Source organism: Ursus americanus, chromosome 35 (assembly GCF_024610735.1).
Source record: "Ursus americanus isolate L20-20 chromosome 35, mUrsAme1.1.p, whole genome shotgun sequence".
NCBI classification, from domain to species: domain Eukaryota; kingdom Metazoa; phylum Chordata; class Mammalia; order Carnivora; family Ursidae; genus Ursus; species Ursus americanus.
The window spans coordinates 25817773-25832119 of NC_142161.1; the positions used below are offsets into that span (position 1 = coordinate 25817773).

Consider the following 14347-nt stretch of genomic DNA (forward strand, 5'->3'; position numbering starts at 1 on the left):
GTTTGCTTCTGGCCTTTGCTGTGTTCCCCGGATGACGATCAAACCTGGGCTTGCACCTGTGTTCTTCAACCCAAAGAACAGTTACCTAAACATTGACAATCACGTAGCTAAAGAGGGGGCTATTTGCAGATATTAAGAAGCACAGTAAACGATTTTAAGAAAAAATTGTTTAAAACCTTTAGAAGCAGATTTTTTTTTTTTTTTAACCATAGAAATGCATGGGAAGCACAGTCCTCCTTGAAGAAACGAAGGTGCCCTATGGCAGCCTCTGCCTGCTGGCCGGAGGAGATTGTTAAATTCGGGGGAATTCTATGACCCAGTAGTAAAATAGTTGGTTGCCTGAAAGTACCCATGAAGGCAGCGTTTCCATCACAGAATCCAGCCAACACTTCGAGTCAGGTCTTCTCTTTCCTTCCTGTCTCTTCCTTCCTTCCTTTGTTGTTGAAGGAATGGGATGATTTTACCTCTTTTGTTTCTAGAAAGCTGGTCATTAAATGTGTACCAGCTTATTATTGGGCTTAAGTCACGTCCTCAGTAATAGCTGCTTTCATGAAAACTGAACTGAATTTCTGTATATAGCCAATAGGTATTAATAAATGCTTAGTCCAGCCCACTGTCTTTGATCTCATTCTACCTTTGTATTTATATAAGTAAAAAGGAATAGGATGACTGGTTGCATAAAGAATACTTTAATGAAAGGAAAAGTTCAGCTTTCAGGGTCTGGGCAAGATGGGCGAGACATTGGAGACAAAAGCTCCTGCTTTGTAAGCTGTATCTTTGCATTGCTCACAGAGAGGAACATCTGCCTACTGACTTACATGGCTTATTATCTGCCATTTCTCTCCTTTCAAGGACATTTTATTATCCTTATTTTCTATTGCTCCTGATTTGCCAGTTCAGTTGATTGTGTTCTTAGCAATATATTGTACTAGAGAGAATACGACCTACTCTCGGCCCCAAATGAACTCACAGTCTAGTAGGTAAATGCAATCACAATTAATTTGCATGTAGATATGCAGATGTATATACCTAACTTTAGGATTCTCCTGCCATGTTCTAAAAAACTGAGTTAAGATTGTTTAAAGGGACAGTACATATTCCACAATTGTAATACGATGAAAATGCTAAAAGGCATATGATTTTGTTGTTATTGTTAACACAGTAGGATTAACTCCAATATTAAACTTTTAAAAAGGGCATGACCATCCGGCTGTGTTCTGGGATCATACAGTAGCTAAAGGTCTACTTTCCTCGGGCAGCTTCCCCTCCACCGCCCTCCCAGGCCCAGCGCTCTACTCTTCTTAACGTGTGATTTTTATTCACTGACTTAAGACAGTTGCTTCAACTCCATACTTCATGTCTTAATTCTGCTCAGTCTGAAGGGGGAAAACATTGTGTGATCTGTTTATTTCTGTTAGTACATCCTCAAGTTTTACCCATGTAATTGCATTTTGCAGAATTTCCTTTTTTTTTAAAGACTGAATGGTATACCATTGTATGTATATACCACAGTTCCTTTATCCGTTCACCCTTCAACGGACATTTAGGTTGTTTCCATATATGGGCTACTGCGAATAGTGTTATAGTGAACATGGGACTGCAGCTAGATCTTCCAGATCCAGATTTTAATTCTTTTGGGTAAACACCCAGATTACTGGATCATATGGTAGTTCTCTTTTTATTTTATCGAGGAAACTGAATACCATTTTCCATAGTGGCTATACCATTTTGCATTCCCACTCCCAAGAGTTCCAATTTCTCTACATCTTTAAACATTTATTGTCTTTTAGTGTTTTTTTCCCAATTTTATTGGTATAACTGAAATACATCCCTGTATAAGCTTAAGGTGTACAACATAATGCTTTGATCTACATACATTGTAAAATGATGACTGCAATAAGTTTACTTAACATCCATCATGTCATGCAGATACAATGAAGATAGTCTCTCCTTGTGATGACAACACTTAGGACTTGGTCTCTTAACTTTCTCGTAGAGCCTACAGCAGTGTTAGCTACAGTCATCACATTGTACTTTACAACCCCAGTGCTTATTCATCTTATAACTGAAATTTTGTACCTTTTGACCACCTTCCTCCAATTCCCCCTCCTCAACGCCGTCCTCTGCTAACCATAAATCTGATCTTTTTCTACGAGTTTGTTTTTGGTTTTAGATTCAACACATAATTGAGATCATACAGTATTTGTTGTTCTCTATCTTATTTCACTTAGCATAATTCCTTTAGGGTCCACTGATGTCAGAAATGGCACCATTTCCTCATTTCTTACTGTATATATGTACCATCACTTCTTTATCCATCCGTCCGTCAGTGGACATTTACGATGTCTCCACGTGTTGGCTATTGTAAATAACGCTGCTGTGAGAAGAAGAGTACAGATATCAAGTCAGAGTTTTTAGATTTGGGGGGGGGATATATTCCCAGTAGAACTGCTGGATCATATGGTCGGTCTATTTTTAATATTTGAGGGTCCTCCATACTGTTTTCCAGAGTGGCTGCACCAGTTTGCATTCCCAACGGTGTACAAGCTGCCCTTGACAAAACTTGCCAGCACTTAACTCTTATCTTTGTCACGTTTTTTTTTTTTAATTGAAGTATAATTAACATAAAGTGCTATGTGAATTTCTGGTGTACAATATAATGATTCAACAATTCTCTCCATTAGTCAGTGCTCATCACTATAACCGTACTCTTAATCTCCTTTATTTCACTCGTTCCCTCCACTTCCCCTTCAGCAACTACCAGTTTGTTCCCTGTATTTAAAAGTCTGGTTGGTTGGTTGTCTCTTTTTCCTTCGTTTATTCATTTATTTGGTTTCTTAATTTCCACATGAGTGGAATCATATGGTATTTGTCTTTTTCTGTCTGACTCATTTCACCTAGGATTACACTCTCTAGGTCCATCCATGGTGTTTCAAATGTCAAGGTCTCATTCTTTTTTATGGCTGAGTAATATTCCACTACACACACACACACACACACACACACACACACACACGTACACATACACACATATATAAAACATCTTCTTTATTGATTCATCTATGGATGGACACTTGGGCTACTTCCATAGCTTGGTTTTGTAAATAATGCTGCAATAAACATGTATGTTTTCAAATTAGCGATTTCATTTTCTTTGGGAAAAGACTGAGTAGTGGAATTTCTGGATCATTTGTGAGTATATAGAAATGCAACAGATTTCTCTATGTTAGTTTTGTATCCTGTGACTTTGCTGAATACATTTATCAATTCTGGTAGTTTTTTGGTGAGGTCTTGAGGGTTTTCCATTTTTAGTATCATGTCAGCTGCAAACAATGAAAGTTTTACTTCTTACTAGTTTGAATGCCTTTTATTTCTTGTCTCATTGCCGAAGGTAGGACGACCAGCAATATTTTGAATAAAAGTAGTGAGAGTGGGCATTCTTGTCTTGTTCTTGGTCTTACAGGAAAAGGTTTGCAGTCTTTCCCATTGAGGATGATGTTAGCTGGGGTTTTTCATACATGACCTTTATTATGTGCAGTTATATTCCCTCTAAACCTACTTCTTTGAGAGTTTTTATTACGAATCGATGTTGCACTTTGTCAAATGCTTGTTCTGCATCTGTTGAGATTATCATATGGTTCTTATCCATACGTTGCTTTTTCTAATCCATAGGTTGTCTTTTTACTTGGTTGATTGTTTATTTTGCTGTGCAAAAGCTTTTTAGTGTGGTCTAGTCCCACTTTTTATTTTTTCTGTTTCTTGTGCTTTAGATGTCATATCCAAAAAAATCATTGCCAATGCCCATGTCAACACTTTTCCTATGTTTTCTTTTAGGAATTTCATGGTTTCAGGTTTTACATTTAAGTCATTAGTCCATTTTTAGTTAATTTTTGTGAGTGGTGTAAGGGGATAGTTTCATTCTTTTACATGTAAATATCCAATTTTCCCAGCACCATTTATTAAAGAGACTGTCTTTTCTCCATATTCTTGGCTGCCTTGTCAAATATTAGTCAGTTTATATGTTTGGGTTTATTTCTGGGCTCTCAGTTCTATTTTGATTATAATAGCTTTGTAGTGTACCTTAAAAATCAGGAAGTGTGATGACTTCCACTTTCTTCTCTCGGGATTGTTTTGGCTATTCAAGGTCTTTTGTGGTTTCATATACATTTTAGGACTTGTTTTTTTCTACTTCTGTAAAAAAAAATGCATTGGAATCTTGATAGAGATTGCATTGAATCTATAGATGGCTTTGGTAGTACTGGCATTTTAACAATATTGATTTGTCCAATTCATGAACATGGAATACCATTTGATTTCTTTCATCAATGTATCATAGTTTTCAGAGTAGAGATCTTTCACCTTTTTGGTTAAGTATTTATTTTATTGTTTTTGATGCTATTGTGAATGGGATCATTATCTTTTTTTCTTTTTCATATAATTTGTTGGTGTATGAAAACACTGCTGATTTTGTATGTTAATTTTGTATCCTACAACTACACTGAATTTGTTGATTAGATCTAACATTATTTGGTGACGTTTTTAGAATTTTTTATTTATAAAATCGTGTCATTTGCAAATACAGAAAATTGTACTTCTTTCTTTCTAATTCTGATTTTCTTTTTCTCTTTCTTGCTTGATTGCTCTAGCTAGGACTTTCAGTACTGTGTTGAATAGAAATGGGGAGAGTAGTGGTCACCTTTGTCTTATTTTTAAAACTTTTTTTATGGCCTAACTCATGACCTATCCTGGAGAAAGAGATGTGAGTGCTTGAGTAGAATGTATTCTGTTGTTACTGGGTGAAATGTTCTGTATTTGTCTATTAAGTCAATTCGGTCTACAGTATTATTCAAGTCCTCTGTCTCTTTATTGATAATCTCTCTGGATGTTCTTTCCATCACTGGAGAAGGGGTATTGAAGTCTCTTATTATTTCATTGCTATTTCTTCCTTCATTTCTGTCAATGTGTGCCTTATATATTTAGGTGCTCTGATATTGGGTGCATATAGATTTATAATTGTAATATCTTCCTGGTAAATTGACTCTTTTATCATTATATAATGTCCTTTTTGTCTCTGGTGACAGTGTTGCTCTGAAGTCTGTTTTGTCTGGTGTAAGTATAGCTGCTGCTGTTTTCTTTTGCTTACCATTTGGATGGACTATTTTATTTTTCCAACTCTTCACTTTCAGCCTGTCTGTATTTTTAAGTCTAGAGTTCTTGTAGATGGTAAAGTTGGATCTTGTTTTTTTGTTGTTTTGTTTTTGTTTTTGTTTTAATCCATTCAGCCACCCAGTGGCTTCTTGGATTGGTCTCATAAAGAGAAGATGCTTACCCATCAGCCCAGCATGAGATTCTAGAGGCCTCTACCAACTTCCCTTCCCAGGGAGAAGTAGGCAAATTTTGTATTGTTCACTCCTGTGTGTTGAGCCAGCGGGCAAGATCAATGGAATCTTCCAGCCTAGACTATTGCCTCTCCTTTCCCCTGCACAGGTAGGCGCTGCCAGGCCTGTCAGAGCTCTGAGAGCAGCAACTCAGAAGCCAAACCTCTTAAATACCCCCTGAGAAATGTTGGGGCACTAGACAGGTGAACCAGTCTCTCCCTTCCCTTAGGTGAAGCTGGAAGCTAAAGAATCTCTTCCTGATTGTACATCATCATGCCCAAATCTCCTGCCAGCTTTGGTGAGTCGAGTTTTGCAGACTCTCAGGGTCTAAGAACCTTTCAATTTTCTAATTGCTTACAAAGGGAATTTGTCCACTAATTGTTGTTGAATCAGTGTGTTTTGCAGGGGTGGGGGGTGGTGCAGTACTTCCTACCCCACCATCTTGCTGACATTACTTCCCATATACTTTTAAAATATGGTAACGTGTTGGTAAATTTTCACTGAAGGATAGGATTCCTGAAAATTTAAATTAAGTGATTATTAACATTGAGGGCATACCTGTAATTATTTATGAGAGTCAGTAATATAAAAGATGGTGAAATCAGAAACTAGAACTTGTTATGATGGGTATTTTACTGATATAAAGTAAGCAATTGTCATATTTTTATAAGACTACTATAAGATAAGCAATAATCTGCAAGATAAAGGAAAGAAAGGAATAAATCAAAACAAGGTACAATGGGATATTATTGTTTGCCAAGCTTGAGAATTGGCTCTTGGGGTTTCATATATAGGCAGAACCACTTGTGTGAAGGCTGTCACCTTCCGTCTTTTTCTGTCTCCAAGGAAAACAAAACCAAACCCTCTCTCTGTGTCTCTGTAGAAAATTACCTCAAAGGACCTTATGTAATGACCTGATGTAACCTATCCTATTTCACACAATTTTGGGTCCTTTAGACACAGAGTATAAAAAAATGTTTGGATGATCCAAGACTGTAAATTCTTCCTAAGGGAAGAAAATTAAATACTTCTACAAATTGTTACTGTGAATCTGATGAGTCCTCATTGATGGGTGTGAGGAGTGGGGTGGAAGATGCACTGGGGAAAGAAAAAAAAAGATTGAGGCTTTATGAAGATTGTTGAGACAGGCCACTGGTCTGCGCTTATGTTGCTGCCTCAAGAACCGAGAAGCTAATTTTAGAGAATCTCAGGAATTTAGAACAAGGAATACATGTGGCAGCTACACTGCTTCACCATTCCATTTGTCCATCAGAGCTCAAGAGGTTTTCTCTCTTTCATTCACTTTGCTAGATGTCTTCCCATCTTTAGTCCAGTCTATGGGCAAAATCGTAGTTGTTGACCCAGAGGCCAGGTGGTTGCTGACTTCTTTGTCTTAACTTCCTCTACATCTTAACATACATTTGGCTCACAAGAAGTTGCAGCATACTCTCTTCCGAATAACTTTTCTACTTGAATGAAATCATTTGAAAATAGCTCACCAATATTATTAAGTCACCATTCCAAGGATTCATTTTAAGGCTTCTAATTTCCCCAAATTTAAAAAAGTCGATCTGTTCATATATTTACAAACCCACTTATTCCACAGGAGGGGGAAAAAAAGATGCTCTGATAATTGTTACTCTCACCTCCCTTGGCTGGTTGGTACATGGGACGTTGAAAAGAACTCATTTCTCAATGAATACATACTACAGCAAGTTCAGGCACATGTTTTTCTTTGGCACCTTTACATGAGCATTTTGCAAAGATAGGAATTTAAAGAAGAATGCAAGCCCAAGGAAGTGAATTAAATTTCAAATACAAAAGGAATTTTAAAAACAAAATAACACATTTTGTAAATAGAAGGAGCCTCAGCAATTTACTATGAAACTTTAATGTTTTTGAATTGAATCAAGGTGGCTTTAGAAGGAGCTTACTGAATTAGAATTTTTTGTTTGGAAAAAAACCAAGATATTAAACTCAATTCACATGATCAAATCATGGGAATGACAGAAAAGACTGCTGCGGGCCTCCTGTCTTCCTACCTTCCCCACCAACGGGGAAGTTCTTACCCAGCTCAATTTAGAAAACCCCTTACCTGATTTTCACCAGAATTCCACCCCAGCCATGCTTCTCAAACTTTAATGTGCATAAAAATCACCTGGGAATTTAGATAAAATGAAAATTCTGATTATGGAGATTGGGTAAATGCGGGGTAGAGTCTGAGATTCTCCACTTCTAATGAGCTCTCAAATGAGGCTGGTGCTGCTGATATTCAGACTTTAAAAAAACCCACCGAAGCCTGTTTCCTACTGCCAGAGACTGATCAGTCCCATGCAGGAGGGCCTGGACATTCGGAGCTTTAAATTCCTCCAGGGCAAAGTTTGAGAAGCACCACTTTAGAGCAAGGTATTTCAAAATTTCCTCAACAAGAAGATTCGTTAAAATGCCAGTTGCCGAGCCCTACCCAGACTCACCGGATCTGAATCTCTGGGAGAAAGGCCTGGAAAGGAATACCTCTAACAGTGATTGTTAGCATCAAGAAAGATGGGTAAACAATGTCCCGGAGCAGTCACCGAGGCCTGGGATGTGATGTATATTACTGGCCTAATGGGCCATGAACGTGGTTACTCTGTCCTAGGCAGGAAGCATCACGTGGCATAGCCCTTTGCATCTTTAGATAGAAAAGAAAATCAGTTTTTCAAAGGGATGGGAGAGTGTGAATCATCACTCTGGGAATTCTTGTGAGTTAGGGAGCCTGCCTCCTCTTAATCTGTGCCTATTAGAGTTAACCTCCCAAAGCAGGATTTTTCATGGCCGTATATTCGGTTAGTTTTGTAAGCAGATGTTATCTGCTTAGTTTTGGGTTTTTAGAAATACATATATTCAGTGACATTTACATTTCGTATATTCTCATTTTCTGTCTTCTTTTGGCACACAAATTGTAGAAGGGTTTTCAATCAAGTCACTTTTCAAGAATCTAGCGACCTTGATGCTGATTCAAGTGTGTGTATATATAATACAGAAATGTGGTTTCTTTTTTTTTTTTTTAAGATTTTATTTATTTATTCGACAGAGATAGAGACAGGCATCGAGAGAGGGAACACAAGCAGGGGAGTGGGAGAGGAAGAAGCAGGCTCATAGCGGAGGAGCCTGATGTGGGGCTCGATCCCAGAACGCCGGGATCACGCCCTGAGCCGAAGGCAGACGCTTAACCGCTGTGCCACCCAGGCGCCCCCAGAAATGTGGTTTCTTAGCAAATATCCTGGGAGATTTTTAGTTAGAATGATAAAAGTATAGACTGCTGGAACTAAAAGTTATTGTGTTTATGTCGAGAAAACACATATTTGACTCATAGTAGATGCCGTGCAGTGCTCTAAATCACAAATACCCACACAAGCAAGTAAGTAGACTTGTCCCACAGGCATCGGAAATACTGGGTGGATTGTATAAACGCCATTCTTTTTCCCTTTCCAATGACAGTGAATCTTTAAAAGGTGCACAAGTGTGAGACTCAGTTTGAAAGAAACACTGGTTTTGTGGAAGTCACGCTTATTTTCTAATTATCTTTTTTCTCCTATGTTAGACTGTAGAGGAGGGATACTATGTGAGTATAAAGTGGGATTGGGGTAACATTTTGACCGATTTAGATACAAGACCAGTAGAGTTAGCTGCCATTTGGTTTTGTAGCCTTTCTTTCAAAGCACTCTCTACGCAGGAGCAGTCTTCGTGGTACTGGGGGGAAAAAAAAACCCAAACAAACAGGAAATATACAAACAAATATCGTCCCCCCCCCCCCCCGCCCCTGCCATACCCTTGGTTATTTTGTTTCGCTTCCCTTCATCTGAGCACATATCAACTCTCCTGAGGACATTCAGGAAGAACGGCTTTTGTTTCCCTAGGGTCACGTGGAAAGGTGCTTTGTTCATAGCTGTACACTGATGTTTAATTGGAGCGTGGCCCATAAAAGGAGCTCGATAAATACTTCTTCAAAGGACAAAATAATTCAGTCTAGCTAAGGAAACCGAATGAACAGATCTTGTGGGAAAGGGGTTGCGGGGTGTTTTTATTCTTCCTTTTACCCCCCCCCCCCCCGCCCCGCCATCTTCTTTGCCACTTTCGTCGGTTAACCTCTCCTATATTGAAGATGGACAGATTTGTTAAAGATAATTCTCTGCCTTCCACTAATCCCTCCCCTTCTTGACAAATACAAGGTTTGAGTTTGAAAATGTATCTTTCCTTATTCTATTTTCCCTTCTGCTTAAACTTACATGGTAAGGAAAGTATCTCCATATTGGATCCAGAACACTTTGTGACTCGGTGCATTCATTCTGCAGCTGTGAGATGTCTCGTAGAATTCTCTATGCAAAGTACAAAATACAACCTTTGACAAGAACAGATAAGAATAGAATATGCAGTGTCTGAATAATTTCTAAAAGCTTTGATAAGTTATAGACATTTTGGTGGTCAGTCCAACTGTACAAGAAATGTCTCTGTATATGTAATTCATTGATACACATTATAATAGCCTTCTACATTACTGACACTGTGCTAACTTGTATACATACACTATAGAAAGTTTCTAAAAACTGGAATAAAATTTTTGGAGAAAACCTTCGATTGTAGAAAGCGTAAGACACAGAGCATACCACAATGTTGTAACCCTAGTGTGTGCAACAGGAATTGCTTTAAGCACTTTGCACATTTTTGAATTCATAGTATAGCTGTAAAGTAGATGTTTTCATCGTAAGCGAGAGAACCCATCCTAGCTAGTTTAAGCAGGAGGATTCATTAAGCCACATTATCTCACAGAATCTCTGAAAGACCAAAGATTTAGTTTTTGGCTGTAATTCAAATTACACCACCAGGTGGGTCTAGAAGGTACAGGGGTGTGGTTCACTCCGCCAATCCCTAGCTCCAAACAGCATTTCTTGCCATCCTCACCATTGTGATTCTTCGGGGAACCTCTTTCCTCAAGTCATTCTTTTTGAAATCAAAGTTGTACACAGGTCTATCCTGTCGGAAAAAGCCCAGGTCACACGCCTGAATTTCACCTGCCAGAAAGGCTGGGTAAGTGAGATTTCTGTCTTTCTAGAAAGGTGACACATATAATGTGAAGTCCCACAGCTAGAACAAGTGCTTAGAAGAATCTGGGCAGACAGAAAAGTGCACTAGAGTAAATACTAGAACCACCATGTTACAGATGGAAAACTAAGGCTCAGTAAATTTCTCAAATTTCCACAGTAAAAACGGACTTTGAATTCAGTTCCACCTGGTTCCGAAGTCTGAAGCTTTTGTGCTTTGCAGCAATGTCTTCTGTATGTAGCATGTTTTAAATTAGATACGATTGACATACAACATCTTAGTTTTAAGTGTGTAACATTCATCACCACACAGAGTTACAACCTGTTTTATCCCCTTGTAATGAGAACTTTAAGGATCTACTCTTTTAGTAACTTTCAAATATGCAACACAATACTGTTAGCTATAGTTATTATGCTGTACATTACATCCTCAGGACTTAATTTATAACTGGAAGTTTATGCCTTTTGAGCACCTTCACCCATTTCACCCAACCCCACCTCTGGTAACCACCAAGTCTGTTTTCTGTATCTATGAGCTCAGTTTTTTCTTTTCTTTTTGGATCCCACATATACATGAGATCATACAGTACTTCCCTTACTCTGTCTTGTGTATTTGACATAGCATAATGCCTCCAGTCTATCCACGCTATTGCAAATGGCAGGATAATCCTCCATTATATTCGTAAATAACGCTCCATGAATATGAGGTGCAGAGGTCTTTTCAAGACGGTAATTCAGCTTTTTTTTTTTCCCTCCCAGATAAACACCCAGAACTCAAATTGTTAGTTCATACAATTGTTGTATTTCTTTTTTTTTTGAGGATTCTCCATACTATTTTCTGAAGGGGCTACATCAATTTATATTCCCTCCGGCAGTGCACATGGGTTCACTTTTCTCTCTATCCTTACCGACATTTATTATTTCTTGTCTTTTTGATAATAGCCAATCTATGAGGTGAGCTCTCAATATGGCTTTGATTTGCATTTGATTAGTGATGATTAGTGATGTTGAACACATTTCATGTACCTATTAGTCATCTGTATGTCTTCTTTGGAAAAATATTCAGATCCTCTGCCCGTTTTTAATTGATTTTTTTTCCTGTTGAGTTGTAGGAGTTCTTTATATATTTTGTATATTAACCCCTTATCACACATATGGTTTACAAATATTTTCTCCTGTTTGGTAGACTGGATTTTCATACTGTTGATGATGGTTTCTTCTGCTAAATGGAAGCTTTTCAGTTTGATATAGCCCCACTTGTTTATTTCTGCTTTTGTTCCCTTTGCTTTTGGTGTCAAATCCAAGAAATCTTTGCAAAGACCAACCCTAACCCTAATCCTTAGGAGGGAAGTAGAGGTCCTGGAAGGGAGGGAAGGAAAAAGGGAGGGAGAGAGACAAGTACTTATTGATGATATATAATGAGAAGTGTAAAATACTAATATGTCATTAGAATTTAAGTTGGAACATAAATACAAAATATTATTGGTTAATTTTCTTTAAATAGGCTCCTACTGTTTCTGAGATACTTTCATAAAGACAGGGTAGATCTTAAAACTGTACTCATGTATCATGTACTTATATATCTAATTTTTCTAAAAAGATAAAATTATTTTTATTAGCACATATGTAGAAGTGTTCTTAAAACTATTGTTTTATTCCAACTCACAAAGCGCATTTTTAATGATCTATAAAGTCAAACATCTGCCAGATGTGGTTGACAACAGGCAAAGATTGTTCCCCTGCTCATTCCATTTCCATCAGAGCTAAATGGGATTTTGAGATTTCTCACTTAGAAAATACTGTTTGTAGAATGAGCTAAGCATGATTTTTAATTAAATTTTCCTACGTCTGGAAAAAAACAGTCAATGCAATGGGCCTATTTCCTTAATGGTTGTTGTTTCTATTAACCAAATATTAGACTTTCAAAGTAATTATTTCTGCCTTTTTTTCCCCTGACCTCATTGGAAAAAATGGCCTCTTAGAGATTGGAGAAGCTATTATATTTTCCTAAACTATCACTAGGAAGGAAGGGAAGATAGCTTTATGGAATTTTAAAGTCAAGAGGAAAAAATATATTTAGAATTAAAATAATAAAACACCTTTTTTATTTCTTAGAAGAAAAAATTTATTTTTATTAAACTCTACTTGTTCATATAGTTAAATACTGAGTGCCTTAGGTATTCTGTTCTTTTTTCTTAAATGGAAGAAGTTTGGGTGGGAAGAATCGATCTTCTTGCTAGTATCACCCAATGAAACATTTAGAACCCTATTCATTTAATGGGGCATGAACAGAGCAGGTAATTATATACTTGGTTTTTGCCTTTCATTAAGATCTCTGTCAAATATGAAAAGCACAGAAGAGTCAATTTATGGCTATGATTATCTATACATAGATGCAATTGACAGGCCTACGTATAGAATAAATTATAAAATTTTAGAGTGCAATTAGACTCAAAGTACTCCTTCACCAAAATACATAATGTGGTATTCTAAGCATATAATTATGAGATTGCGGTAAATTTACAATATTGGCGTGTGGATAAAAGTTCATTGCAGTGAGAAATTCCAAGTGCCAGCAAACTCCATATTTTACTGTTGATTTCAATGTGTAAATCTGATGCTTTACATTTACACTGTATTTATCTCCTTTTCTTTCCTGTCAACTTCCCTAGAAAACAAAGTTATAAAGATATAAAATACCCTCTCCCAAATCATGGGATCTCTGCTCAAGTCTTGTTATACAAAGTCAGGTAAAAAAGATAAATAAGTATAGTTAGAACCAAGGTGGTTTTCAAACCGTATCCACAAGCTGGCACTATTTCCAATGACATATTCAAGAACTCTTCAGAGAGGAAAACAGAGCAACAAGAACAAAAAGACAACAGGAGCCCCCACACTTGCATGAATCTAACCTGCCTTACTCAGCGTAAGTGGTAAGGTATCCACATTTTTAGGTTTTCTATGAATGCAACAAAGTAACACTGATCTTGGAGGAGAAAGTAAGATGGAAGTAAAGTGTGTTGGAATAGTCACCCTAGTTAAATTTTACGTATTGTAGAGAAGAATTGACCACTGGAGCTAGGTAGCTGGAATATGCCACCTGTTGTCATTGTCATTTTGACTACTATCTGTTTTGTATTCCTGTAGCCACTTTTACTCCACTACCTGAATGATACAATTAAAAAGACTCACCTATATATTTCTCACATAGATTATGCTGATTGTATTTTGAATTTAATGATGGAATTTAATTACGCATTATGACTCGAAATATGTTTGTAAAACATTTATAAAGGCTAGTTGAGTGTTTTGGAAAAAAAGAAAAACTTGATACAGGTAACTGTCTTAGTTCATATTGCTAGAACAAGTAACCTCCAACTGGGTGACTTGATAAATTTATTTCTCACAGTTCTAGAGCTGGGAAGTCCAAGATCAAGGGTCTGGCGGATCTGAAATCTGGTGAGTGCAATCTGCCTCGTTTGCAGACAGCCATGGTATCATTGTACACCCTCCCATCACGAGCTCGTGTGTGTGCTAGCATTAGTCACGTTACCCCCTCACAGGGACACTAATCCCATTCATGGAGGTTCTATCTCATAACCTAATTATCTCCCAAAGGCCCCACCTCTTAATACAATTATATTGGGGGTTAGGATTTCAACATAAGAATTTGAGGAGACAAAAATATTCAGTCCATAACAGGTAATTATACTAATGGGTGACTAAGATTTATTAAAACTGATTGTAAATACCGGTTAAATTCTAAAAGAATTCTGCCCATAGCAGAGCAAACGTATTTCCTATAAAGTATAGTTTGTCTTGTTTTATTCTATTTTATATTATGTTATTATGATATATGATAAATACACATTAGATTTTAGGTTAAAA

At 37.2% G+C, this 14347-nt stretch overlaps 1 long non-coding RNA gene across 5 annotated transcripts in view; it reads right to left on the reverse strand.

Moving 5' to 3' along the window:
* Positions 1 to 189: 189 nt before the first annotated feature.
* Positions 190 to 14347, reverse strand: part of LOC123793426 (uncharacterized) — a 384501-nt gene continuing 370343 nt past the window's right edge. For all 5 annotated transcript variants that reach the window (XR_006779963.2, XR_006779969.2, XR_015723073.1 and 2 more), the window contains 2 exons: positions 9647 to 9759; positions 190 to 9110 (listed from right to left, as the gene is read on the reverse strand). This is a non-coding gene — a long non-coding RNA (uncharacterized LOC123793426). The remainder of the gene's footprint in view (positions 9111 to 9646; positions 9760 to 14347) is intronic.